We start from the raw sequence: 27,611 nt of genomic DNA, 5'->3' as shown, positions 1-27,611 counted from the left end.
GCTCTTCTCAAACATATTAGTGTCATTGCATTTAGTATGACTAATCATGAATGTCTAACCCTAATCCACCTTAGCTTAACCCCTACAATGTACAAGGTTGCAACCATGGGCAGACGACAGAGCCCTGCACGATAACCATAGATACTAAATAGGTGACAAAGGTAGACACTTAATTGCGATGAGCACTCAATCATAAAACTCTTCAAACCCTAGCCCACCCTTAAGTGCAATCCCACCTCCCAATGAGAACATGACACCCAATAAATCGGCTTCTATCTTGTCACCACTTATTAATAATGAATAATCGATTTGATTTTTTCTATTTTCACAAAAATCTTCTCCTTTTTCATTAACAACAAGTGATAAAATCACTAGGCCTGCCCATAATAATTTTCCATATATATATATATATATATATATATGTATATATATATATGTATATATATATATATATATATATACATACATACATATATACATATATATACATATATATATATATATATATGTGTGTGTGTGTGTGTGTGTATATATATATATATATGTATGTATGTATGTATATATATATATATATATATATATATATATATAGAGAGAGAGAGAGAGAGAGAGAGAGAGAGAGAGAGAGAGAGAGCCACATCCCTAAGCTCTAAACCCTGCTTTAAAAGCTCTACATCCCTAAGTTTTTTTTTTTACCATAAGCATAGGGAATTGAATTAGAAAAGAATTCCCCCTAAGCTTTAGAGCCCTATGGTCTAGATCCCACTTTAAAAACTCTACATCCCTAAGCTTTAGAGCCTTGATCAATATACCCCCCTTTAAAAAGCTCTGCATTCTTAAACTGTAAACCCCACTTTAAAAACTCTAGAGTTCTAAGCTCTTAAAACTCTAGTGTCCTTAGTTGAGACCTTGCTTTAAAAGTTTTACATCCCTAAGCTCTAAACCTAGCTTTAAAAGCTCTGAGATTAAACCTCTAAAAAAAAGGATAGATCTCTTGCCTAAAGTTTGAATTAGGAAAAGTAGCCATCTTAGAAATAACAACTTTAGGCTATGACATCAACGATGCAAGGCCTTCTCAAAATGAAAAGGTAAATCTTGAGATGTGTGGAGTCACCAATTATGTTAAATCTTTAAGACTATAATCATTTAACACTTTTCATCATCCTATAAAATCACCCAAAAAAAAGATCACACCGTCATTGTCTGAACTCCTTCTCATCTTAATAATTGCTCACTATCTTTATAAATCAATTGTTGATTTTTTTTCAATTCTAAAAATAAATAAATCAAAACTCTACTTTTAACCAAAAAGAAAAATAAAAAGCTAAGGCCTTGCCTTGTGGGTAAACAAAAAAGAAGAGGCATCACTAAGGCTTCACCCCACAAAAAAAGAAGAGTCATCACTAGGGTAGAGGAGCCAGTAGGGGGACGGGGTCCAGAAGATGGACAAAAGTTAGGACCATTCAAAGGCCCGAAAAGGTAATAGCTTGCATTATTAAAGGTACAATTTACAATGTGGCACGCTTGCCTAGACCCTAACTGGACCCCATCTACACCTCCACTTACAAAATCCCAAAGCGCTACAATATGTTTATTGTTCCTCTTCTGGTACACAGTCTTCCTTCATTGCGAGCATGATCTGCACATGATAACACACCATAAACCTCAGTACTCATGACTAGGCAAACAGAATTTTGAAAATTAACTAGCATGCGGCCTTGGCTATGAACAACCCATTATAACAACACGCATAACCAGCAAAAACAGAAAGGTTTCCCTGAAATACGCCCACTCATCTCTTCACACAACAAGCCTCTTTCCACACTAATCGACAACAGATCTTAATCCAATTATCCGATGCAGCACAACAAGCCAATGCCCACGCTTTACTTCAACAATAGCTTTACTTCAACAATAGAAAGCCTCCTTAAAGGTGCAAGAGAAACACCATGCTACAGTAAACCAAAAACAACATGACGTGTCAAAACAAGACAACCAGATGTTCTTTCTCAAAAATGGCGAGCAATGCCCCTTGCGAGTGCATGGCCTGTCTAATCGAAAGACACCCACAACTAGAGGGTTTTCTATGCACAAGTCTCCTTCTTCATAAAAATGGTGGAAGGGTTTGCTGTTGTGGCAAGGTACACGTCCTGTCTGTTTTCACTTGCAAAATACCCAAAAAGAAAGCTCCCTTCATAAATCCCAAAGCTCCTTCCATATTCACTCCCCAAACTTCCACATTATTACAAAAGCGATTGCCTAGCCCGGAGAAGTCCATTCAACCCACACCCAAGAAGAAGTTTTTAGTCAAATACAATTCCCATCTCCTCGAAAGCTACAAGGACTAAAATCTTCAATCGTAAGAGTTCTTTGCATCAAATCACTTGCTACATTACTTTGTGTCAATGCATTGGCATATTCTGTGACTGTTTGCTACAAATACCATACATCTAATGGCCTTTTCATTTCAGGAATAGCATGGCAAAGAGAAGAGGTAGAGCACAAGATAATAGAGGTGTAGCAGACAAGCCATCAAGGTCCACTCCACAAGGTATATGCACGAAGACACCATCTCATCCCATCAACAAAATGAAGCGAACCAACAAGTCTATAACCAAAAGTCCTCCACTTGCAGTGGTAGCCAAACCAACATTCCCTAAACCTAGGACTTCACCAATTGTTATGGACCCTCCATATCACAATACTTGTGAAGAGTTTCCACCAGCAACAACAAAATCTCGCTTTTAGCGTACGTGGACAGAAGAAGACATGTCTAAAGCCCTTCAAGCACGAGAGAATGGCCTCTCCTTAGTCCAGTGCTCCATGCAAATTTGGGATAAGCAAAACGGCAATTGCAAATTGGGAAGAAGGAAGAACTCTAAAGAAGAGAAAAGGACCACAAACAATTTTGATGGAGGAAGAGGAGACTGCTTTACTTCAGTGGATATTTGCGAAGTGCGATTCAGGTCATGGCATTTTAGTGTTGGATGTTAAGTTGAAAGTGGCAGAAATTTGTCAAACAAGGTATACACTCTTTTCTAATGGAATCCCTGGCAAAAGTTGGTGGCCGGCTTTTGAAAGCGGCATCCAAGTCTAGTTTTCCGTGTTGGAGAGAGCTTGGATCATTCAAGGGAAACTCTCTTTCGACCCGACATTGTAAAGTCTTTGCATGACAACCTTCGCTCATCATATCAGAAGCACAAGTATCCACCTTCTAACATATGGAATGCAGATGAAACCGGATTCCAAGGATCAAGAGACAAAGGTATGAAGATTCTAGCAAGAAAGGGGACTAAATCTGTGTATAATGTTACATGTGATTCACGTGAGTGGATGACGGTGTGAACGCCGCTGGGCATGCTATTCCATCATATTACATATTCAAAGGTAGACGAATTTTGGGAAACTACATTCAAAATTGTGAATAGGGAGCAGCAATGGCAATGCAAAAGAAGGCATGGATGACGAGTGAGTTGTTTCAAGAATGGATTGAGCACTTCGACAAAGCTATCAGAGAGCTTGTTGGTAAGGAAAATTGGCATCTTCTAATTTTGGATGGCCATGGTAGTCATGTGTCCCTCGAGGTTGTTGAAAAGGCTTGTGACTCAAGTATAGATATTATTACCCTACCGGCACACACATCACACAAGCTTCAACCTTTGGATGTATCCGTATTCAAATCCTTGAAGACTCACTTTCGCAAAGAGCGGGACACTTGGCATCTGCGAACTCTTTCAAGGCAGGCAAGCAAGTTAGAACTGGCCACAATTGCAGCAAAAGCCATTCACTCCGCTTTAACAGAGGACAATATTAAAGCGGGTTTCAAAGCAACCGGAATTTGGCCATTTAACCCTGATGCAGTAAAATTTGACAACATGCCATGTAATCACATCAGCGTTGTGGAGGATGCAGCAGCTGAAGAATAAGATTTGTCTCACAGGTACCAAGCACACCTTTACCACCAAGTGGAGAGGCTGACGCCATTCATACACTCAGCATGATGGCTAGGCAACTCTTAAACAAAGATACACTTCTTGAAAATACACCTACAGTCAATGGGGTCACATACACCCAACTGATGGAAGAAGATGATGATACATGCAAATTTTTTGACAGTCCTGAACAACAAGGAACATCTTTTAACCCAGCATGTGACTCTCTTCCTCCATCCCTTTCAACAACCAACCACTGCCGCATGCAGCAAAGAAGAGAAGCAAACATACCTCTCTTGATCAGATTGGCAATTCTACCCTCAGCATGCAACGAGACATATTTGGAAATGAGCACACAAATCTCAACATTAGCCAGCAAAGCGATTCAGTTCAGCCTGCAGCCTTGTCAACATTGTACGAGTGCCAATGATGGAAGTTTCTATACGAAAAGTAAATAGAGAGCCCTTTGTAGATTATACCAACATTTTGATTCTTACTTCTAATCAGTATATTGAGAGCATGAAAGCCAAAACAACAAAAAAGGATGAAATAGCAAAGGTAACAGAGGAGAAGAAGGTGGATAAAGACAACGGGCGGTTACAAATACTAGTTGAGAAAGAGGCAACTAGACAACGAAAACTTCATATGCAACAAGCAAAGGCTTCAAGGAAGAATTGGGAGGCACAACAACAACTCTTTGAGAAAAATCTACGCTCAATTCTTTGGGAGCAAGGTTCTACACAAGGGTTAATTCTCATGCCATTGCATCTAGGTACACCATATCATGCGTATGCACGAAGGCAGCGGATGGAGAAGTTACGAAGAACGCGACAAGCTCTTCTTTCTTGATAGCGTAGCTTTGTGGGTCACTTCCATTCATAGCAATTTATAATGTTTTGTACATTTTTTGTCCCTTGTACTTCCCCCATTTCGACAAGCATTTCTTTCCTCATATCTATCATTTAGGCGGCGTTGTACTAAGGTTTTGTTGACAGTCTCCCCAAACTTACCAAATGTACTCCCAAGCTACACCAATCTTACCTTTTATGACTTAATCCACAAGCCTTTCATCTATTTTGGACACTCAGGATTTTTGTCTTTGTGCATTTCAATTATTCGTTACTGCCTGTTAACGACACAATCCATCAAGTACATTATTCACAAGTAACATAGAAGGTCCACACAACCCCTAACATAGAAGGTAAGCAGCCATTGCATTATACAAACTGCACTGAAATTAACCCTATGTTTTTATCAATTGACATATAAATTCGACACAAGCACTATCGTAGAATATCGACAACCCTTCCAATATGCAATATGCATCACGATGACACCTCTATTTGCCCCTATCATGAATACTGAGTGAGCTTGGAAGCTCACCAATGTCCATGGCATATCTACATGTCACAGGAGACCTTGATCTTTGACTGTTGCCTGCTACCAAATTCACACCAAACAAACTCATTAGCAGGCAGTAAACAAGGGCAGAAGTTTGCATACTTAAAAACCCTTACATTTCGCACTTGTATAGGTGATACACCAACTCCGCCCTTCGCTGCGGGCCTCTCTTCAAGAACATCCTCGATGCCAAAAGCTCCATCGTTGGCATTCAGTTCATCCTGAGTTCTCCCTCTTGCCGTAGCCAGGTGCGTGACCTCCTTCGATATCATGCCTATCTCCGTAGCTTGTTCTTTGGCGAGTGCATTGCCACAATCCAGAGCCAGACGGGGGTTGAGTGCAGGGCAAAGAATTGGTGGCAAGAAGGAGCGGAAGTGTTTGTCCGCTCTGCAAGGAGCATAGCTGCATAGGGAGATGGAGGTGGAGTTGCCCTCCTCTCGAAACACGTGCCTTCTGCTATCCACCGGGCATGCAAATCTCCTACTCAATAAGCGGGCACTGTCTTGCGGTTCAAGGCGATAATTAGGCATGTGATAGCATTTTTCAGCAGCAAGATGGTCGGATGCAGTGGCTCAACCATTGAGCAGAAAGGGTTGGGAGAATGCGCCCTGCAGAGCAGCTTGCGAATGTGGGTGGAGGCTTCATGATGCTAGTGCTGAAGCTGATGCGAGGTCGGATGCAGTGGCTCAACCATTGAGCAGAAAGGGGTTGGGAGAATGCGCCTTGCGGAGCAGCTCGCGATTGTGGGTGGAGGCTTCATGATGCTAGTGCTGAAGCTGATGCGAGGTCGCCCTGCTGGTGCAGTTAAATGTGGAGGCTTGGGAGTCCACGTGATGGACTGCTCATGGCATCGTATGGGTTGGCTTAGCATTAGCTTTAGGCGGGTAGTCGTCCCATCATTGGAGACCCAATACCTCACCAGAAAACCCGTTGATGACACGTTTTGGGGTAGATAGGTATTCTCATTGGATGCTCTTTTTGATACACACAGAATAGTATATCTCTTTAAAATGTGACCTGAGCTACTTCAAATGGTATCATTCCACTGCCACGTGCTTCAACAAACCTTGTAGAGCTGGCCAATACCTCCCCACTAAAAAATTCAACTGATTCATGGAATAAAATTCCCTCCCAAGTTACCCATCCCCCTACCCTATCACTAAGGCTTCACCCCTTTGCAGAAAACGCACCTTAGTCGTGTGGCTGGGGTTATTTTTTTTATGGGATACATTTAGATGCCCGTAGCCAAATCCTTTCGAGTGTGCATTCATTCAAATGGGTGAGAATGAAAGGACGCGCTGCTGAAACTTTGCCATCTCGATCGCCACCCGCAAAACCCCGCTTGCAAGGATGATCAACGTTCTTCTTATCCATGCCTTCGACAGGTACACACACACACACAGAGAGAGAGAGAGAGAGAGAGAGAGAGAGAGAGAGAGAGCTCAATAACTTAAGATGACAAACTTTGGGAATGGTACAAGACTGAAGGACGGAGGGGCCCCAAGGCCCCGCCTAATGTGAGCCACAGTAAGGTTGGGCAAATATCTCTATCAAGTATCTCGAGCAAAAATAAAACCATCGCCCTAAAAATATGAATATCCAAAACACGCCTAAAATGGCAAACAAGGGCCAGTGCACTATTGATGAGAAGCTTGTAAGCAAGAAGAAAAGCTTCTGTAAGGTGAACATAATTCATTAACAGAGATTGAATAAGAAAAGCTGAGGTTCTGTAAGCTTTTGAAGCCCAAAAGGTTTTCCTAATGGCTCTTTAATAAAAAAGGCTTTCCTAATGGCTCTAATGGCTTCAAAACACTAGAGGAAAGAAAATTAAGAAGAAAAACACAAATGTATAAGGTGCATTCGACCATCTCTATTTATATGCACACAAAAAATCTTTTGACTTTCCACCTTCATGGTCTTTTCATTTCCTAAACTCATCCTTCAATTATGCACTCGAGATGTTTTGAAAGGATTTTTGGTTTTCCAAGATTGGGGAGACCTAATGGAGCTTAAAAGATAGCACTCAACGACTGTCCCTACACGCTACCACGATAGCACTTGTATTGTGGTGCAACTTTTGAGGATCGTACGTCTACCACGTCATTAGTCTTTACGCAAATTGGGTTTAGCTTTTAGTTTTAAAAGGTTTTAGGCCCCTCGGCCGGGTTCCATAAGTTGGGCGGGTTAGGTTTTTAATCCTTATTCCTTTGGGCCCCCTTGACAGGAACTTGCAAGTTGGTAAAACTTCTTTTGGCTGTTTTTCTAGGGTTTGGGCCATGCCATGTCATCATTTTGCGACATACCCCCGTCTTGAAAGAATTATAATCGCCCTCAACTATGCCTGCAAATTAGATAGGACAAAAATCTGCGAGGTTTGGTACTTGATATGCGAAGTCTAACTGTTGAAAACTGAAAACGTTGGTCCTAGGGCTGATTCTGTCGTGATAGATCTACAAAACGCTGAGGTTGCTGGCAGATGCAAAAATGCTAGGGCTGAAAATGGAGTTTCCGTCGTCGAGATTCTGCAGATGCAAAAACGCTAGGCTGATCTGCTGTGCCGTGGCTCTGCAAATGCAAAATGCTGGCTGATCTATGGTGTCTTGTCCAAAAACGCTAGCCAAATTGCTGTGGAGCAAAAACGCTAGAAGTCCTTGGGGTCGTGCTGACAAGGTGCCCGTTGAGCATGTGCTCCTGCTGCCTCTTCTGCCATTTAGTGCTAACTCTAGTTTGCTTATATACAAACTTAGCAAAATTGCCCTACCTACTTTTGTTGGGAAGTCACTTAAAAATAATAAGTGAAAAATACCAAAAATAGGGAAAATAGGCTAAATGCACTAGAAAATTCCCCTAACTGATTCTGATGGATTCTAATGAGAATTCTGATGATCATGCTGTGTGCAACCAGAGGATATGCATCTATGCTAAGTGACTGGGCATGCACGATCTACGAATAGACTCACAAAAGTGCCAGATCACTTCTAATCTAGACTGACTAGACTGACTGAACCCTGATCATACTGTAGCTTGTCCACGAACACATAGGGTTGGATGTGTCACGTGACATCCCCTCCTTTTCAAAGTGAGGTACTCGTACCGAACTGTATGGCATCAAGGGAGATCGCCAATAGCATTCGGAATCCTGGAAGGGACTCTTCGCCGGCCTACTCTGATGTGTGGGTCGTGCGGTACTTGAACTTCATAAAGGTCTGCAACGCTTGCTTCTTTGGGCAGCGCCGAAAGCGACACAAAGTCTTCTGAGTTTCCTTCGATGCTTAAACTTCGTCGAGTGTCATGCTTCTTTCTTCTTCAAGAATCTCCATGGCTGAAAATTCCTGAAACCATTTCCAACACAAAACCATGAACATACCTATTCCATGTAAAGTGAGTGGAAAAAATCTTGTCTTTCTCAAAGATCGTGTATGCAATGTAGATGAACATAGAGATGGAGTGACAAACTGTTCACCACATACACGTAAACAATGAGATCGAATCTTTCTCTTATGATTTAGAGGAATCAACTGTGGCAATTCACAACGGAAATGCCCATGCTTGATGCTCATACTTTTATGTGCTCTTTCTACAAATGTGTCATGCCAAGGAAGGGACATGGAATGTGACTTCCTTGAATGCATACTTTTTAGCTTTTCATAAAAAATCCGCATACATTTATGCTCATTCATGAGTGAAACGTGCTCAACATACAATATATTATGCCTAGGAAAAGGGATCACATAAAGACGTTGACTAAAATATAGGAAACGATCACGAAAGAAACACTCGTACAATGCGTGCGTATCAATCATGCGAACACATAATACTTCCTGTAAGGGTTCTTTGGACCTAGGCTTGAGAGCCAAGATCGCTTCTTCCTGAATGATCGAATCGTCCTGTGGGGGTTCTTTGGACCTCGACTCGAAAGCCAAGATCGGTTCTTCGTGATTGATCGAATCTACAACGAGGTTAGCTTCGCTAGAAAAAGCATCCACTAATACATCATCCTTGTGAACAATCACATCATCTTCATGCAACTCATCATGCTTGTGAGAAATCACACCTTGATCATGCAAATCATCGTGCTTGTCTTTATCATCCAAATCATCATGCTGGTCATTGTCAATCAAATCATCATCATGCAAATCATTGTCATTCAAATCATCATGCTTCTCACAATCATGCGAATCCTGTGTGTCATGCTTTGGAGAAGAAGAGATTGAGAGAGTCTCCTTTTCCCGAATCTCTTGCATCGGTGTCGGCACTTGAGAAAAGAGTCGCAACATCTCTTGCATTCGTGCTTTGGTCTCGCGATATATGGCTACCACTCTTTCTGTGTATTGATGCTCTATGGCTGCCATCTTTTCTTCGTGTTCACACTCTATTTCTGCTTTTCGGTCTAACTTCTTGTCCATAAACAACTGCGGAAACTCCTTCATAGGAGTTAGTGCAATCCTTGACGTAGATGGGGAAGGGGGAGGGTCGGAAAAACCTCCTGGTGGGGAAAATTCTTCTTCGCCTCTCTCATGCTCATCACCTCCAAGCGAAGTATCCATTCCGCTTCGAGTGATGATCATTCTGAAGTCGTGGGTTCTTGTGGTCCTGGGTTCTTAAGTCCACGAGGAACTTGGGTTCTCGGGGGTCTTGGGTTCTTTGGGTTCTTGGGTGTCTTGGTTCTTGGGGTTCTTGAGTTCTTGAGGTTTTCTTTCGCTTGCAAATCGTGTTTGAGAAGGATCTTCTCTTCACCTGAGTTCTACTCTTTTCCGCGGGCACACCCCTTGGCAGCCTTGCGCTCACACCAAGGTTGCTTTTTCCCACCTCACGTCGATTAGCCGGCCGCTAAGTGCACGGTCCGCTCTCAATGAGTGAAAAGAGACACAAGGGGAGGCTGGACAAGCCCTTCTTTCTTGGGATTCCTGTCACTCTTCAACAAAACACAATTAGGAATCGACACGCCCAAGCGAACTTGGGTTCGTGCGACCTCAGCAAGCAAAAAAAATTCTTGTGGTTCTTTCCTTGAGTGATACAGAACACTGCCAAAACTCTGATACCAATGTTAGGTACAGTGGAATGATTGTTTGCGCTTTGCTCAAGATGAGTGCTCCGAACTGTGCTCAAGGGTTCCTTTTAGTTCTTATGGGAGGGAGAGCCTTCCGTTCTTAATGGAAAGTGCTATGATCACAACAAAGTGAATGGACACTGTGCGTGCAAGTGAATGAGACTGAGAGATAGAGAGAGAAGAGAGATACGACACCAGAGATGTTGTAAAACCCTCCTCCGAAGGCCCCACTCTCGTCGGCGAGCGTGGTCTACTTATGATTGCACACTCTGGTACAAATGGTATGCATGAGACTGATGCAAGTCTAGGCTATGTTGACGATGACGACGGGGATGGCGAAGTTGACCTAAGGGCTGAAATCTGCAATCTTTCTACTGCTGTCCAAAATTGCTATGGGCTGAAATCTGCAAATCTTGTATCTGCTGAATTCTGACTCTATGTCGGTGACGATGTCGATGACGACGATGCGACGACGACGCGCTGAAAACGCAGATGCTGAAATCTGCGTTTTCCGGGCTGAAACTGCAAACCTTGGGGAAAGTGACCGTGCGGCGAGGAACTGCTGCGGGAAGGTGAGATCTGCGAGGTTCGGTACTTGATATGCGAAGTCTAATTGCTGAAAACTGAAAACGCTGGTCCTAGGGCTGATTCTGTCGCGATAGATCTGCAAAACGCTGAGGTTGCTGGCAGATGCAAAAATGCTAGGGCTGAAAATGGAGTTTCCGTCGCCGGGATTCTGCAGATGCAAAAACTCTAGGCTGATCTGCTGTGGTCTTGTCGCCGTGGCTCTGCAAATGCAAAACGTTGGCTGATCTATGGTGTCTTGTCCAAAAACGCTAGCCAAATTGCTGTGGAGCAAAAATGCTAGAAGTCCTTGGGGTCGTGCTGACAAGGTGCCTGTTGAGCATGTGCTCCTGCTGCCTCTTCTGCCATTAGTGCTAACTCTAGTTTGCTTATATACAAACTTAGCAAAATTGCCCTACCTACTTTTGTTGGGAAGTCACTTAAAAATAATAAGTGAAAAATACCAAAAATAGGGAAAATAGGCTAAATGCACTAGAAAATTTCCCTAACTGATTCTGATGGATTCTGATGGGAATTCCTGATGATCATGCTGTGTGCAACCAGAGGATATGCATCTATGCTAAGTGACTGGGCATGCACAGTCTATGAATAGACTCACAAAAGTGCCAGATCACTTCTAATCTAGACTCACTAGACTGACTGAACCCTGATCTTGCTGTAGCTTTTCCACGGACACATAGGGTTGGATGTGTCACGTGACAGTAGTCTGGCACTTTTGTGAGTCTGTTCGCAGACCGTGCATGTCTAGACACTTAGAGTAGGTGCATATCCTCAGGTTGCACACAGCATGATCATGAGATTCCCATCAGAACCCATCAGGAGCATGTTTACAGTGCATAGACCTATTTTCCCTATTTTTGACATTTTTCACTTATTATATTCAAGTGACTTTTGCTGGGAACTGGGTAGGACTTCTGTTTGTTGCAGTCGCACGTAAATAAAGTCCTCTTGGACGTGTCGATTCCTAGTCGTGTTTTTGAAGAGTGACAGCAAACCCGAGAAAGAAGGGCTTGTCCAGCCTCCCCTTGTGTCTCTTTTCACTCATTGAGAGCGGACTGTGCACTTAGCGGCCGGCCAATCGACATGAGGTGGAAAAAAGCAACCTTGGTGTGAGCGAAAGGCCGCCCAGGGGTACGCCAGCGGGAAAGAGAAGAGCTCAGGTAAGAGAAGATCCTTCTCTAACACAGATTGCAAGCTAAAGAAGAACCTCAAGAACCTCAAGAACCCAAGAACTTCAAGAACCTCAAGAACCACAAGAACCCAAGTTCCTCGTGAACTTAAGAACCCAAGACTTCAGTGGATGGTCATCACCCGAAGCGGAATGGATACTTCGCATGAAGGTGGTGAGCATGGGAGTGGCAAAGAAGAGTTTTCCCCACCAGGATGTTTTTCCGACCCTCCCCCTTCCCCATCTACGCCAAAGATTGCACCAGATTCACTCATGAATGAGCACGGATGTATGCGGATTTCTCATGAAAAGCTGAAAAGTATGTATTCAAGGAAGTCACATTCCATGTCTTTTCCTTGGCATGATACAATCGTAGAAAGAGCACAAGAGGAATTGAGCATCAAGCATGGGCATTTCCATTGTGATTTGCCATAGTTGATTGATTTAGATCAGAAAGCCAAGATTCAACCCCATTATTTGCGTGTGTTTGATGAACGGTTTGGCACTCCGTCACCATGTTCATTATTTGCGTGTGTTTGATGAACGGTTTGGCACTCCGTCACCATGTTCATCTGCATTGCATGCATTCCAATCACTTTACATGGAATGGGTATTGTTCATGTTTTTGTGTTGGAAGTGGTTTGATGAATATTTTCCCTTGGAGATTCTTGAAGAAGCTAGACGCATGATTAAAGACGAAGTTGAAGCAATAAAGGAGCCACAGGTGACTTTGTGTCGCTTTCGGCGCGGCCCAAAGAAGAAGACTTTGCAGATCTTTATGAAGTTCAAGTATTGCACGATCCACACATTAGAGTTGGCTGGCGAAGAGTCCTTCCCAGGATTCATCCAAACACTGTTGGCGATCTCCCTTGACGCCATACAGTTCGGTACGAGTACCTCACTTTGAAAAGGAGGGGATGTCACGTGACACATCCAACCCTATGTGTCCGTGGACAAGCTACAACATGACTAGGGTTCAGTTCAGTCAAGTCAGTCTAGAATAGGAAGTGATCTGGCACTTTCGTGGGTCTGTTCGCAGACCGTGCATGTTCAGACACTTAGAGGAGGTGCATATCCTCTGGTTGCACACAGCATGATCATTAGATTTCCATCAGAACCAATCAGGAGCATTTTTATAGTGCATAGATATATTTTTCCTATTTTTGACATTTTTCACTTATTATTTTTAAGTGACTTTTGTTGGGAACTGGGTAGGGCAATTTGACTAAGTGAATATATAAAAAAACCTAGCGCTAGCAATTTCTGGCAGAAGAGACAGCAGGAACCCGATGTTCATCAGGCAACTTCTCAGCAAGACCCCCCCCCCCCACATGACAACTCTAGTGTTTTCACTCACCAGAAGGCCTAGCGTTTTTGCATCAGATCAGCCAACGTTTTTGCACTTGCAGATTCCCGGCAAAAGTAGATAGAAATCAGCCCTACCGTTAGCAGATTCCCTAAAAGACAACACATTTCCAGCGTTAGCAGATTTCCACAGTAGGTAGCAGAACTCAGCCCCTAGCGTTTTTGGTTTACAGATCAACCTCAGCGTTTTTGGAGATCTTCGCGATAGATTCAGTTCTAGACTCAGCGTTTTCAATTTTCAGTAGTCAGACATCGCAGAAGAAGTCCTGAACCTTGCAGATCTCACCTTCCCGTAGCAGTTCCTCGCCGCACAGTGGGATCCATCGAAGTTTGCAGTTTCAGCCCGGAAAACGCAGATTTCAGCATCTGCGTTTTCGGCGCATCGTCGTCGCATCGTTGTCATCGACATAGAGTCAAAATTCAACAGATAAAGATTTGCAGATTTCTACCCTTAGCGTTCTCAGATTTCAGCCCGTCTCGTCGTCGTCCTTATCGTCGTTGACATCGTCAGCAAGTCCAAGCATTGTAGAGATTTGTGCAATCAATAGTAGACTGCTCTCGCCATAGAGAGTGGGGCCTTCGGAGGAGGGTTTTGACAACATTTTGGTGTCGTATTCTTCTCTCTCTCTCTCTCTCTCTCTCTCTCTCTCTCTCTCTCAGTCTGAGCACCTTCATTCACAATGTTATTCACTTTGTTTGTGATCATTTGCACTCTCTCACTAAAGGAACGGAAGGCTCTCCCTTCCGTAAGTAAAAGGAATCCTTGAGCACAGTTCGGAGTACTCATCTTGAGCAAAGTTCAACATTCACTTCCGCTGCACCTTACATTGGTATAAGAGCTTTGGCAGTGTTCTGTATCACTCAAGGAAAGAACCACAAGAACCACATAATTCTTTTTTGCTTGTTGCGGTTGTACGTTAACCAAGTCCTTTTGGGCGTGTCTATTCCTAATTCTGTTTTTGAAGAGTGACAGGAAACCCAAGAAAGAAGGGCTTGTCTCCCCTTCTACCGCTTTTCACTCATTAAGAGCGGACCGTGCACCTAGCGGCCCGCCACTCGACGTGAGGTGGGAAAAAGCAACCTTGGTGTGAGCGCAAGGCTGCCAAGGGGTGCGCCCGTGGGAAAGAGAAGAGCTCGGGTAAGAGAAGATCCTTCTCTAACACAGATTGCAAGCTAAGGAAGAACCTCAAGACTTCAGAACCTCAAGAACCTCAAGAACCCAAGAACCTCAAGAACCTCAAGAACTCAAGAACTCAAGACCCTCAAGAACCTCAAGAACCACAAGAACCCAAGTTCCTCGTTAACATAAGAACCCAAGACTTTAGTGGATGGTCATCACCCGAAGCGGAATGGATACTTCTCATGAATGTGGTGAGCATGGGAGTGGCGAAGAAGAGTTTTCCCCACCTGGAGGTTTTTCCGACCCTCCCCCTTCCCCATCTACGCCAAAGATTGCACCAGATACTATGGAGGCTTTCGATAAGATGATTATGGACAGGAGGATAGAACGAGAAGCGAACGCGTCGCCTTGGAGCGCGAGCACGAAGCAAGAACAACAGAAACAAGGACAACCATAGACCGTGAATACGAAGAAAGAAGGGCAGCCATAGCGTGGGAGCACGAAGTAAGAAAAGCAGAAGGTGGATCGCGAGAACAAAGCAAGGAAAGCGATGAACGACCAACACATGGAAGAGTTGTTGCGACTCTTTACTCATGTGCAGGCACAGATTGCAAAGGATCACGAGCAGGAGACTCTCTCAGTTTGTTCTTCTCCAAAGCACGACACACAGGAATTCCATGATTTGCATGATCAAGATGTGATTTCTCACAAGCATGACGATTTACAAGAAGATGATGTGCTTGTTCACTAGGATGATGGTTTAGTGGATACTTTGTCTTGTGAAGCTAACCTCATTGCAGATTCGATCGACCACGAAGAACCGATCTTGGCTCTCGAGTCGAGTTCTAAAGAACCCCCACAGGAAGTATTATATGTTTGAATGATTAGTCAGCACGCATTGTTCGAGTGTTTCATTTGTGATGCTTTCCTGTATTTTAGTCACCGTCCTTATGTGATCCCTTTTCATAGGCATGACATATTGTACGATGAACACGATTCGCTCATGAATGAGCACGGATGTATGCTGATTTCTCATGAAAAGCTAAAAAGTATGCATTCAAGGAAGTCACATTCCATGTCTATTCCTTGGCATGACACAGTCGTAGAAAGAGCACAAGAAGAATAGAGCATCAAGCATGGGTATTTCCATTGTGATTTGCCACAATTGATTGATTTAGATCAGAAAGTCAAGATTCAACTCCATTGTTTGCGTGTGTTTGATGAACAGTTTGGCACTCCGTCACTTTGTTCATCAGCATTGCATGCACACTCTTTCAAGACGACGAGATTTTTTCCAATCACTTTACATGGAATGGGTATGTTCATGTTTTTGTGTTGGAAGTGGTTTTAGGATTTTTTATCCTCGGAGATTCTTGAAGAAGCTAGACGCATGATTAAAGACGAAGTTGAAGCAATGCAGGAGCCACATATGACTTTGTGTCGCTTTCGGCGCTGCCCAAAGAAGAAGACTTTGCAGACCTTTATGAAGTTCAAGTATCGCACGACCCACACATTAGAGTGGGCCGGCGAAGAGTACTTCCCAGGATTCATCCAGACGCTGTTGGCGATCTCCCTCGACGCCATACAGTTCGGTATGAGTACCTCACTTTGAAAAGGAGGGGATATCACGTGACACATCCAACCCTATGTGTCCGTGGACAAGTTACAGTATGACTAGGGTTCAGTTCAGTCAAGTCAGTCTAGAATAGGAAGTGATTTGGCACTTTTGTGAGTCTGTTCGCAGACCGTGCATGCCCAGACACTTAGAGTAGGTGCATATCCTCTGGTTGCACATAGCATGATCATCAGATTTCCATCAGAACCCATCAGGAGCATTTTTATAGTGCATAGATATATTTTTTTGTCATTTTTCACTTATTATTTTTAATTGACTTTTGTTGGGAACTGGGTAGAGCAATTTGACTAAGTGAATATATAAGAAAACCTAGCGCTAGCACTTTCTGGCAGAAGAGGCAGCAAGAACCCGGTGTTCATCAGGCAACTTCTCATCAAGACTCACCCCCTGCGACAACTCTAATGTTTTCACTTACCAGGATGCCTAACATTTTTGCATCAGATCAGCCAGCGTTTTTGCACTTGCAGATTCCCAGTGAAAGTAGACAGCAGATCAGCCCTAGCGTTAGCAGTTTCCCCAAAAGGCAATAGATTCCCAGCGTTAGCATTAGCAGATTTCCACAGCAGGAAGCAGAATTCAGCCCCTAGCACTCTTGGTTTGCAGATCAACCTCAGCGTTTTTGTAGATCTTCGCTACAGATTCAGCCCTAGATTCAACGTTTTTAGTTTTCGGCAATCAAACATCACAAAAGAAGTCTCGAACTTGGCAGATCTCACCTTCCCGCAGCAGTTCCTCGCCGCACGGTGGGATCAATCGAAGTTTGTAGTTTCAGCCCGGAAAACCTATATAGAGTCAGATTCAACAGATAAAGATTTGCAGGTTTCAGCCCTTAGCATTCTCAAATTTTAGCGTTGTCCTCATCGTCTCTCTCTCCACATCCAACCCTTTATAGACTTAGAATTCAACAGATAAAGATTTGCAGATTTCAGCCCTTAGCATTCTCAAATTTCAGCGTTGTCCTCATCGTCGTCGACATCGTCGGCAAGTTCAAGCATTGTAGAGATTTGTGCAATCAATAGTAGACCGCTCTCGCCATAGAGAGTGGGGCCTTCGGAGGAAGGTTTTGACAACATGCTGGTATCGTATTCTTCTCTCTCTATCTCTCAGTCTCAGCACCTTCATTCACAGTGTTATTCACTTTTTTTGTGATCATTTGCACTCTCTCACTAAAGGAACGGAAGGCTCTCCCTTCCGTATGTATAAGGAACCCTTGAGCACAGTTCGGAGCACTCATCTTGGGCAAAGTTCAACATTCACTTCTGCTGCACCTTACAATTCTTTCATAAGCTGTGGGTGGAGGTGGACTATACTCCTCTTTGGAGTCCTCGGAAAGGGGTCGGATCCTATTGGAATCCTCGTTGGTTTCTTCATCACCCAAACGATCATGTGAGACAGTTTCCTCTTGGTGAGATTCGTCAGCTGAATCTTTGTGTGCTGCAAGTCAAGGGATCGGATCCTCTGTAGAAGAAGAATCGTCTAAGCTCTGATACCACTGTGGTAGACTTGGACACCCCAACCTAAAGGTCTAATAAAAACACACGTGAGAGAAATTGAAACAACTGAATAAAACTCAGAGAGAGACTACACGACACGACACAATGGAAATCTGCGCCAAGAAGTAGTAGCCCCAAAGACTGGTGCCCCTTCTCGGTATTTATTTATTATGCTTCAACAAGTACAATGTCCAAGGGTCCTTTCTCTCCACAGTGCTTCCAAGCAAATTTGCCAAAGGAGGCGGCCCTCACACACTTATAAAGGCCCTTGGCCTATCTAAAAGCAGTTACATGAAAAATTAAGGTTCTAAATGCGTATGAAGCCCCAAAAGCTAGCGCCTAACGATTGTTTGTACACGTTGCCACGTCAACACGCTATTAGTGCAAATCGCGGCACAATTTTCGGGGATCTGTATGTCTGTCACGTCATTAGTCTTTCCGCAAATTGGGTCCAACTTTTAATTTTAAAAGGTTTTAGTCCCCTCAACCGGGTTTCGCTGGGCGGGTTAGGTTTTTAATCCTAACCCCTTTGGGTCCCCTTGACAAGAACCTTTAAATTGGTAGACTTCTTATGTCTGTTTTGCTAGGGTTTAGGCCATGCCACATCATCACTTTGTGACACTTTTCATTGGCTAATCCCAACGAAATTGGTGAAGAAGGTTGATAGTTGTACATTAACATAAAGGGAGTGAACCCCGTAGAAACATGCTCGGCACTATTGTAAGCAAACTCCAAGATTGGAAGGTAATATTTTCAGTCCGATTGTTTCTTCCATTCATGCAAGAGGTCTAAAATTGGAAACTCTATTCCAATGCAGGTCCTGCAAACAGGCTCATAAAATTGCCGATAGTATATACCATAGGCTTTATGACACTGCTATATATATGATTGGCTTTGGAAGTCGATGTAGCATGTTTGTGTGGCACATAGAGCCATGTGCTCGTAAGAGCTTGATAGGGTAGTAGAAGAGGCCCTTTGTCTCTTCTCACCCCTCAGTGAGGAGCATGGGCTCTTGAGGGGTGGGCCATACATTAATAGCACCCGGAAACAGTATATCATGGCTAGCTTGAAAAAAGCTTTTGCAATAGTCCTAGCTTCAAGTTCACTACCCATGGTTCCACCATCGATCAAGCAATCTCTCTGGGACACCTTCCTATTGAAGGAAGTGAAAAAATTACAGCAACAAGTAGCAATGCTCAAAGTAAATCCCCTCAACAAAGAAGCAAGAATCTATCCATTGGAAGCACTCCTACAACATATGTAACCATAAAGGGCACCATGTGCTAATTGAAAATATCAATTGGAACAGACTTTAGCACTTATGCACAACGGAAATTGAAAAGAGGGATCACACTTGAGAAGCAGAGTGGCGTAGTTCCACTCCCAAAAGTATTGGGCCCAAACCTTGGCACCCCTTTCGGTATCTCTTTGATATTGATCTTCACAAAGTATAACTTCCATAGGAGTGCACTTTGCAATTTGCTACCAAGGTGATCTGCTAGAGTGGCCCTCTAGGCTCTTATTTAAAGGCCATTGGGTGAAAAGCAATAGGCCAAAAACTTGATGCTGAATCCCAAAAGCATGTGCTAAAACTGGACTTCCAAAAACTCTTCCATCTTAGCATAAAATTTGCTGTGTCATCATTTCCAGTGGCTTTTTACAGGATGTTGTACAAAGACCACGTCATGAGTCTCTTTCGTAAAAGTTATCTAATATTTTATTAAGGGTGGACTCCTTCCACCTACCTCTATTCCCAAACTCCTTTACCTAATTCCCACATGGATTTCTTCCACCTATGTAAGTTTCAAAACGTTAAACAAAATATTCATAGGAGTTTGACCTTATGCTGGAGTCTTTGAGAAAGTCCTTTTTGTCTAAGCGGCAAGTTTCCTCCTTATACAAATACAAAATGGAAGTCACGATCAAGTCACGCGCATGAGGGAGAGACCTCATTGGCATCTGCCTATAGCAGTGCCATAGCTACGACCTTCTTGTGGAGCTTGCTAATGTAGGTATCTCCAGAGTTACCGGGGAACGCCCCCTAGTCCTCGTTCCGGCGTTCCGGGGGGCAGTTCCCTTCCCGAACGTTCCGAAACGTCCCGGAATGTTTGACGTTCCGAGTGGGCAGTGCAAACCGGAACGGCCGTTTCGGAACGTTCCGGAACGCCCTCGGAACGTTCCGGAATGCCCCTGGAACGGCCAACGGCTACAAACAAATTTGGCAAAAATTGAAAAAATTGAAGTAAATGTTTGGGCTTCTTTTTGCAGTGTGCAAGGCCTCAAGGACTCATAAAATGCACCCCCCTCCCCCTTTCTCTCCACAAGCTAATCCTCAAGGCTCAAGCTCTCTCCCTCTCACACTCTCAAGATCTCTCCCTCTCAAGACTCACTCTCTCAAGGCTCAAGGCTTCAAGCCTTCAAGCTCTCTTCCTCTCCCTCCCACTCTCTCAAATCTCTCCCTCTCCCTCTCTCTCTCTCTCTCTCTCTCTCTCTCTAGTCATAGCAAGGCTGAATGGTCTTCAAAACGAGTTTTTTGTGAGTATTAGAGTCAAAGCACTCTAATACTCCTTGTATTTAAACACAAGGAGCTAAAAAATGCACTATTTGGGTGTTTTTTATACCTCCCGTTCCGCGCCATTCCCGTTCCGGACCCCTAGCCGTTCCCCCGTTCCGCGGGGATCCCGTCGCCGTTCCCGTTCCGCGTTCCGGGTAACTATGCTCTTCTCTCTTCCCTTTTGTTCATGTTGCCACGCCATCACTTTTGTGACATAGCCCCTCTTAAAAGAAGAGTAATTGTTCGCGATTACATCTACATAAGTCAATTCGATTGTTGAGGAGACGTTGCCTTCATGCATACATGCCAATGACCATCAACACAAGAGAGTACATTCTCTAGCATGCATTACATTCTATCTAGCCATCTGAAAAGAGAGTGCATGGGAGCGTGTTGTGGAGAAGGAGAAGACGAGACAAATGGATTGGGTGTAGCTTAGTATAGCAACATGCCGTGCTCCTTTTTTCTATTAGATAATATAAATAGGGGCTAGATGGATTAGTAGGTTGTTTGGCTGGCCGTCACGACCTCTCACTCAACGGCTAATGTGGCTTAAGTGGAGTAAAACAAAACTATGTACAAAATTGAAGCATGACAATGGCTTCACCCCACATCCATACACTCTACGCAACATGCAAACCCTTCATGGCTAAGCTCTTTATAAGAGCATCCGCAGGGTTATGATCTGTACAACCTTTATTAAACTCAATCCTCTCATCTGCCAACACATCTCGAATTAAGTGATATTTCACCTCTATGTGTTTTGTTTTGGAATGAAACACGGGATTCTTTGCCAAAGCAATAGCATTGTGACTATCATAATGCAACACTTGATTTTGCTGACCCTTGTCCAAATCTTAGACTAAACGTGCCAACCATAAAGCTTCTTTGCAAGCCTTTGATGCTACAACATATTCAGCCTCTGTAGTGGAAGAGGACGTACAATCTTGAAGAGATGATCTCCCAGAGATAGTGTCACAAATGGGAGTGCATAGCAATATCAAGTATACTCGGATATATAGAATTTATCACTTAATACTGAAGCCAATTGATATAGAGAGAAAGAAGATTGACAGAGTAGTGGGTACTAGAGGATGGGCTGGTCTTCCTGAATCCCCGTACAGAGTATCTTTATTACTGAGGAGAATTATTACAAGCACTTGAACCGTACATATTACCTCATCCGTTCTAGATCAGCCTTGGCTTCCCAATCTCTGGGCAAAACCCTAGTCTGAGATCTTAGTCAGAATCCTCGAGAACCAAGGTTCTCACCTCTAGATGTCACAAGACGGGCACCACGTGCCGATAGAAAAGAACAGACTGAACAGACTTTTAGCACTTCAGTAACAATTGAACTGAGAGAGAGAGAGAGAGAGAGAGAGAGAGAGAGAGAGAGAGAGAGAGAGAGAGAGAGAGAGAGAGAGAGAGAGAGAGAGAGAGAGAGAGAGAGAGAGAGAGAGAGAGAGAGAGAGAGAGAGAGAGAGAGAGAGAGAGAGAGAGAGACGACATGCGACACGAAGTGGCGGAATTCCACCCCAATGACTATTGGCCCCAAACCTTGGCGACCCTTCGGGTATTTCTTTTTATTGCATCAACACAGTACAAGCCGGTACTCCATGCTCTGCACCTTCTCCCAGAAGTGTGTCAAAGAATGAGCCCTGGCCTCATATTTAAAGGCCCTTGGCTTGAAAAGCAGTTACAGTGAAAAGCTTCAAACTCAAAAGCAACTGGCCCGAAGGCAATGCCCAAAAGTTGCCAGTGTAAATCTCGGAAATCCGTACAACTATCACGTCAGCAGTCAGCGCAAAACACGGAAATCCGTATAGTCTGCCACATCATCATGTCAACGCAAATTGTGGAGATCCGCACAGTTGCTACCACGTCATCAGCTCCACACAACGCTCTGTGTGTGTGTGGGTCCTGCTTTATTTATATGCCTTTATGTCACTTGGGCCCCATCGGACGGGGTCCCATAAGTTGGTAGGACTTCTTCTTCTGCTGTTGCTTGTTCTTCTTAGGGTTTAGGTCCCTCGATCGTGATTTGAAGGTTGGCTCTGTTCTTTAGTGACTTGACACGTCAGCAATTTGTGACACTAGAACTCACGTTTAAACTCAGGGCATGACATTCCTAGAGCTCTATTTTTAGAGTCCCTTTTCGTGGAGCAGCAACTCTGCTATCTTGGATGCGAAGTCCTTATTGAAGAATCTCAGCCCCCTGATCCCAACTCGATAGTCTACCACTCGTAGATCTATTGATCTACTCTCAAACTCAGGGTACAAAACCCTTGGGCTGATTTGGTTGTGTTTCCACAGAGCGCTTTTCTCCTGCAGAGGCTCATGCCTCTCTTTGCTCCTACTTCCTCGTGTAGAGGAAGTGCACGTGCAAACAAATACTTATAGAGTATAACATGAAAAACATCACCTGTGAAGACTCAAAAACTCACAAAGCAACTCCCCGGAAGAGATCTGTATGGTGAGAACCTTCTCTTCTAATCCTACACATAGAAGAGGGATGATCTCGGGTTCCTTCTTGTAAATCAGTCCTGTCTACAACGTCTAGACCCTATGGGCTGAAAACAGAGAAAAACAGCAGCTTGTCACGATGAAAACAATCTTCAAAGGAACAAACGTAGTCTCATACATAGATACAATGCACACATAGACTCCTTTACGGGAAAGCATCACTTTTCTGAAAAGAAACCTGCTTTTTCAAAAAGCAACTGCATTTCCTCAAAGCTTACTTAGAACCCCATCTTTATGCAAGTGCTTGTCTTGTCTCTTGTGTACAACTCTAACTCAATTTGGAATTCCTTTTGACTATGGAATATTTCCTTTCCGATGCTCCGTCACTCACCATGTGATGCACCAAGAATACCCATCACTTTGTCCTTTCTCTCCGAACTTACGTAACAAATCCGTCGTGATGTTCTATTTCACCCATCCTTTTGACTCATCAGTGATGTCCATTTCGGATGGTTGAATACTTCTTCTCGATGCTCTCTGTCACCCGTCCGATGTGACACATCAAAAGTAACCGTTCTTGGTGGCCCTAGAGATTTTCCCGTTCACAATGCTCTCGTTATTTCTTCGAATGATGCTCTAGAAATATCCGTACTTAGATGTCTCAAGAGAGAAAACCCTCTCACTAATTTAGCAACATCCCACTCACTTATAAACTGTTATCCTCAACCCTAGTGGTCCACCATGCCACGTCATCAATTGTGACATACCCCCCCCCCCCCTCCCCCTCGCCCCCCTCCCACCCTCCTTGAAAGATTGTAATTGCCCTCGATTACGTGTGAAAAACAGACAAAGGACAAAAACAGACATTGACTGTAAGTACCGATGTACTAGACGACACCTATCCAACACTTGTACGAAGACGACAAACTAAACATTTACATCACATTCACATCACTATCCTCGTCGAGATTTTAGATGAGAATCATGATCATTGTAACTTATTTAGCAATCACACCCAAACCGCATTGATCTCTAATAGATGTCTTGATTGACTACATCTCGTTACTATCACATTCACATCACCCCTCAGGTGAACAAGACAGAAACGTTGCAGTCATTCTATCTTTCAAACATGCACTCAGACAATACACACAAGAGAGAGTACATGTAACATATTCATTTTAGGAATTCCCATTTCAAAGTAATTCTTTATATAAAGTCATTCAATAGAATACTGTTAGCCCATCGGTATCCCTAAAATCTCAAAAAGAAATCAGTGTCTTCATTCATCGAGGTAACCTGTGGTGACAAAGGAACAGAGTAACTCCCCTCTTGTGTAGACCGGATTCAACCTGTAGATTCATTCGTAACTCTTGGAATAGTAGGTGCTAAACCAAAAGCTTTAAGGTAAAGCTCTAAAATTTGAGGAGTATCTGCTAGGTCCTCCTCCTCCATCCACTTAGCATCCAAAGCCGGGCTTGACTAAATACAAGCGTGTCAGCTTACCTTTCACTTTCCTTTCCTTGTGAACCAAGACATGTTCGAGAATGAGAATCTCTGTTGTCTCTTCCACTTCCGGCTGCTCCTCTGGCTCCCTATCCATTGACACTTCACCTTCGAAAGGTCTCAATAGACTCACATGAAATGCATTGTGAATCTTCCAAGTATCTGGTAACTTCAGTTTGAAGGATACATCATTTATCTTTCTTGGATCTGGAAAGGTCCATAGTGTCGCATATTTAGCTTTGGAAACCCTTTCCTTATCCTTCTGTTTGAACATTGTAGGAGTATTCGTGAGACCAAAGGCATTACTGAATACTCGTACAATCCAAAGGAAATCCAGAACACGATCTTGTATACATCTCTAGGAGCAATCCTGATCTAATGATAGCCACTTTTTAGGTCGATTCTATTAAAACAGAAAGAACCCTGTAGGTTGTCGAGTATATCATCGATTGTTAGGTGCAGCGGAACGAATATTTGTGCTTTGCTCAAGATGAGTGCTCTGAACTGTGCTCAAGGTTCCTTTTGTTCTTATGGAAGGGAGAGCCTTCCGTTCTTAATGAGAGAATGCTATGATCACAAACAAAGTGAATGGACACTGTGCGTGCAAGTGTATGAGACTGAGAGATAGAGAGAGAAGAGAGATATGACACCAGAGACGTTGTAAAACCCTCCTCCGAAGGCCCCACTCTCGTTGGCGAGAGTGGTCTACTTATGATTGCACAAACTGGTACAAATGGTATGCATGAGATTGATGCAAGTCTAGGCTATGTCGACGATGACGATGGTGATGACGAAGGCGACCTAAGGGCTGAACTCTGCAATCTTTCTACTGCTGTCCAAAAACGCTATGGGCTGAAATCTGCTACTAGTCCAAAAACGCTGATTTGGGGATTGTTTTCTGTGGGTCTTTGACGCTGAAAATCTGCAGGTTTAGGGCTGAAAACTGATGGTCTTTCCGGGCCGAATCTGCTACTTCTTTATGGCTGATCTTGCTGCTTCTTTAGGGGGCCGAATCCTCATGAAAACGCCAGGCTGCATCTGTTAAAAACACTAGCTTTTCTGCTTTCCGGCGTTGGATGCTGATGCTGATGTAAGCGCTAGTGACTGGGAGGTATGGCGATGACTGCTGATGCAAAATCGCGAAGGCTGAGGCTTGCTTTCCAAAAACGCTGGGATGAGGGGGAATCTGCTGCTTGGAGGGAATCCACCAAGGCTTGGTCTTGCTGAGAAGTTGCATGCTGAGCTTGGCTCCTGTTGCTTCTTCTGCCAAATAGTGCTAGCTCTAGTTTGCTTATATACAAACTTAACAAAATTGCCCTAACTACTTTCCAACAAAAGTCACTTAAAAATAATAAGTGAAAAATGTCAAAAATATGGAAAATAGGCTAAATGCACTGGAAAATTCCCCTGACTGATTCTGATGGATTGTGATGGGAATGCTTATGATCATGTTGTGTGCAACCAGAGGATATGCATCTATACTAAGTGACTGGGCATGCACGGTCTACGAATAGACTCACAAAAGTGCCAGATCACTTCTAATCTAAACTGATTGGACTGACTGAACCTTGATCATGCTGTAGCTTGTCCACGGACACATAGGGTTGGATGTGTCACGTGACATCCCCTCCTTTTCAAAGTGAGGTACTGGTACTGAACTGTATGGCGTCGAGGGAGATTGCCAATAGCATCCGAAATCCTGGAAGGGACTCTTCGCCGGCCCACTCTGATGTGTGGGTCGTGCGGTACTTGAACTTCATAAAGGTCTGCAAATCTTGCTTCTTTGGGCCGCGCCGAAAGTGACACAAAGTCTTTCATAGTCATGCTTCTTTCTTCTTCAAGAATCTCCATGGCTGAAAATTCCTGAAACCACTTCCAACACAAAAACATGAACATACCTATTCCAAGTAAAGTGAGTGGAAAAAATCTCGTCTCCCTAAAAGACTGTACATGCAATGTAGATGAACAAAGAGACGGAGTGCCAAACGGTTCGGCACACACACGCAAACAATGAGATCGAATCTTTCTCTTATGATCTAGAGCAATCAACTTTGGCAATTCACAATGGAAATGCGCATACTTGGTGCTCATACTTTCATGTGCTCTTTCAGGTACTGTGTCATGCCAAGGAAGAGACATGGAATGTGACTTCCTTGAATGCATACTTTTCAGCTTTTCATGAAAAATCCGCATACATTCGTGTTCATCCATGAGTGAAACGTGCTCAACGTACAATATGTCATGCCTAGGAAAAGGGATCACATAAAGACGCTGACTAAAATACAGGAAACGATCACGAATGAAACACTCGAACAATGCGTGCGTATCAATCATGCGAACACATAATACTTCCTGTGAGGGTTCTTAGGACTTAGGCTCGAGAGCCAAGATCGCTTCTTCTTGAATGATCGAATCGTCCTGTGGGGGTTCTTTGGACCTCGACTCGAAAGCCAAGATCGGTTCTTCGTGATTGATCGAATCTACAACGAGGTTAGCTTTGCTAGAAAAAGCATCCACTAACACATCATTCTTGTGAACAATCACATCATCTTCATGCAACTCATCATGCTTGTGAAAAATCACATCTTGATCATGCAAATCATCATGCTCATCATTATCATCCAAATCATCATGCTTATCATTGTCATTCAAATCCTGTGTGTCATGCTTTGGAGAAGAAGAGACTGAGAGAGTCTCCTTTTCCCGAATCTCTTGCATCTGTGCCTGCATTTGAGAAAAGAGTCGCAACATCTCTTGCATTCTTGCTTTGGTCTCGCGATCAAATATTGCTTGTCTTGCTTTGTTCTCGCAATCAAATTTGGCTTGACTTTCTTTTTCTTCCAAGTCGTACTTACGTTCTATGGCTGCCACTTCTTCGTAGTCATGATCTATGGATGCCATTTCTTCTTCGTAGGCCTCTCTGTCTGCTTCTCTTTCTTGGTCCAACTCCTCCATAGGAGTTAGCGCAATCCTTGACGTAGATGGGGAAGGGGGAGAGTTGGAAAAACCTTCTGGTGGGAAAAATTCTTCTTCGCCTCTCTCATGCTCATCACCTCCAAGCGAAGTATCCATTCCGCTTCGAGTGATGACCATCCACTGAAGTGGAGGGTTCTTGTGGTCTTGGGTTTTTAAGTTCACGAGGAACTTGGGTTCTTGGGAGTCTTGGTTCTTAAGTCCACGAGGAACTTGGGTTCTTGGGTTCTTTAGGGTCTTGAGGTTTATCTTTCGCTTGCAATCTGTGTTTGAGAAGGATCTTCTCTTCACCCGAGTTCTACTTCTTTCCGCGGGCGCACCCCTTGGCGGCCTTGCGCTCACACCAAGGTTGCTTTTTCCCACCT

The 27,611-nt window shown here is 43.6% G+C and overlaps 1 protein-coding gene across 5 annotated transcripts in view; it reads left to right on the top strand.

Annotated features, from left to right (window-relative positions):
* Positions 1–6,527: 6,527 nt before the first annotated feature.
* LOC147452863 (cAMP-dependent protein kinase regulatory subunit-like) overlaps positions 6,528–27,611 on the top strand; it is a 144,424-nt gene continuing 123,340 nt past the window's right edge. For 2 of the 5 annotated variants that reach the window (XM_086518450.1, XM_086518449.1), the window contains exon 1: positions 6,528–6,718. The gene's annotated coding sequence lies outside the window, so the exon portion shown is untranslated. The remainder of the gene's footprint in view (positions 6,719–27,611) is intronic. The other 3 variants (XM_086518448.1, XM_086518451.1, XM_086518452.1) reach the window with 3 other exon arrangements.

The sequence above is a fragment of the Adiantum capillus-veneris genome, chromosome 8 (genome assembly GCF_014529385.1).
Source record: "Adiantum capillus-veneris isolate H3 chromosome 8, ASM1452938v2, whole genome shotgun sequence".
In the NCBI taxonomy this organism is placed as follows: Eukaryota; Viridiplantae; Streptophyta; class Polypodiopsida; order Polypodiales; family Pteridaceae; genus Adiantum; species Adiantum capillus-veneris.
Note: the sequence above shows the minus strand (reverse complement) of the source record. Positions and strands in the feature narration are given on the sequence as shown.